This window comes from Helianthus annuus, chromosome 4 (assembly GCF_002127325.2).
Source record: "Helianthus annuus cultivar XRQ/B chromosome 4, HanXRQr2.0-SUNRISE, whole genome shotgun sequence".
Classification (NCBI taxonomy): Eukaryota; Viridiplantae; Streptophyta; class Magnoliopsida; order Asterales; family Asteraceae; genus Helianthus; species Helianthus annuus.
In genome coordinates this window covers 183,264,070-183,266,442 of record NC_035436.2, presented here as the reverse complement: position 1 = coordinate 183,266,442, position 2,373 = coordinate 183,264,070, and positions in this window count along the sequence as shown.

Genomic DNA, 2,373 nt, shown 5'->3' with positions numbered 1-2,373 from the left:
CTCAAAACGTTAACAAATCGCTACTTGTGGATGATCGCATGCTATGCTACTCGCTATCTCGCTATTCGCACTCGCAACTCTCGAACGCCTTACGCAGTTTTGAAGGATAGGTGAATACGTGTAATATGTGAAGGTGAATATGTGCAAAATATAGTGGATTGTTTGCCTCTGTGCTTATGTGAACTATGTGCTTCTGTGCTCTATGTGCTTATGCGGTTCTGTGGTTTATGTGCCTACGTGCCTATGTGTTTACATGGTTGTTGTGTTCCTGTGCTTTATAGAGTAGCTTCGGGTGATGCGCTAGACTATGCTAGGATTAATCGAAATTGTGTTTGAGTCCTACGGCGATGTCTATTACAGACAATGTCGTCATTTGGATCATTTCACTCCCGATCTGCTCGCCGCAATCATGAGGATAAGTGCATCGCTTCTTTGGTGGCTAAGCAAAATGCAAAAGTCATTCAGCAGATCGTTAGTGAGCTGAATGAAAACGGTAGCAAGTCTTCTGAAGAGTCCCGGACCGATTCGCCTAAAGCTACTTTTAGCTTCAAGCAGTTCAAAGCCTGCGGCCCGAAAGAATTTACCGGCGAAGATGGGCCTACGGCCATGTTCCAATGGTTTGATTCGATCGAGGTCACCCTGCGCCAGAGTGGCTGCCCTAATAATCTTCGTACTCTCAATGCCACTGGCGTCTTCCAATCCCGAGCTCTAGATTGGTGGACGGCCGAGAGAAACAAGCGCGGAAATGATGCAGCTTATGGGCTGACGTGGGATGAGTTGAAGGACGTTATGATGCAAGAGTTCTGCCCTCCCCACGAGCGCCAAAAGCTGAAGGACGAGTTCTGGCATATCAAGCAGAAGGATGGTGACAACACTGGTTTAACTGCTCGCTTCAGGCAGCCAAGCATAATCTGTTCAGGTCAAGTTACTACGCCCGAAATCACCATCAAGAAGTATATCCGTGCTCTTCCGGATTGCGTAGCTGATTTCGTTCAAGCTGCAAAGACGAAAACTATTGAGGAAACCTACTTGCTCACTGCTGAGATCAACGACAAGCGAGTCAAGTCTGGTTACTGGGATAAAGCCTCCAAGAATCTGCATCAAGCTACCCCTGTTCCATCCACTGTAACCACCGCCGCACCGAAGTCTTCAAAGTCCTCCCGTCGCAAGAGAAAGAACAACAACAGTAGCAAGAATTGCGCTATCACGGCTGTCGCTCCTCTCCAAGCAGTACCTGCCCCACCGCAGCCTCAACACCGCCAAGTAGCAGCACCGGTCACCAACGCACCACCGGCTAAGCGTGCGTACAATGGTCCTCACCCGGCTTGCCTTACTAGTACTTACCACCATCCAGTGGGAATCGCTTGCAGATACTGTGTGCATTGCAACATGTACGGCCACTTCACCACTAACTGCCGTACGGGTCCACGTCAAGCTCCAGCTCCAACTCAAGGTCAAGCTCCTACTCAACAAGCTCTACTTCCTGCTCCTCAAGGCCAAAAAGCGGCTCCTGCACCCGCGATCCATGCTAGAGCTTGCTTTGCGTGTGGTGATCCCAACCACGTCGCAAACATGTGCCCAAATCGAGTGGTGAAGCAAGAGCCACAATAGCAGCAGCCCCAGCAACAGCAACAACAGCAGCAGCCAGCAGCCCGCGGACGCACTTTCAACATCAATGTCCTCCAGGCTCAAGCAGACAACAACGTGGTTAATGGTACGTTCCTTGTGAATGGTATATATGCTTCGTGTTTATTTGATACTGGAGCCGATAACTGTTTTGTATCGTTTGAATTCGAAAAGCTCCTAAATCGTAAGCGCGCCCATCTTCCCTCGACGTTCGATGTTGAAATTGCCACCGGAAAAACCATCGCTGTCAATTCTGTTCTTCGTGATTGTACTCTCGAACTCAACAATCACATCTTCCCTATCGATCTTATTCCGATGCAGCTCGGTAGTTTTGACGTCATAGTAGGCATGGACTTTCTTCGCGAAAACCATGCTGAAGTTGTTTGCTTCGATAAGATGATTCGATTCTCGCTCGCTAATGGTGATCAATTGTGTGTTTACGGTGAAGTCGCGTCGAAGAAACTCCAACTCATGTCGTGTGTCCAGGCTAGCAAGTATCTCCGCAAGGAATACCAAGCTTTCTTGGCACATATTGTAGTCGCGGATAAAAAGGAAGTTAAGGAGGTAGACAAGGTGCCTGTAGTTCGAGATTTTCCCCTTGTATTCCCTGACGATCTTCCGGGATTACCTCCAAGTCATGATATCGACTTTCGTATCGACCTCATTCCTGGAGCCAACCCTGTTGCTAAATCTCCTTATCACCTCGCTCCGTCCGAAATGCGCGAACTCTCGAATCAACTCCAGGAA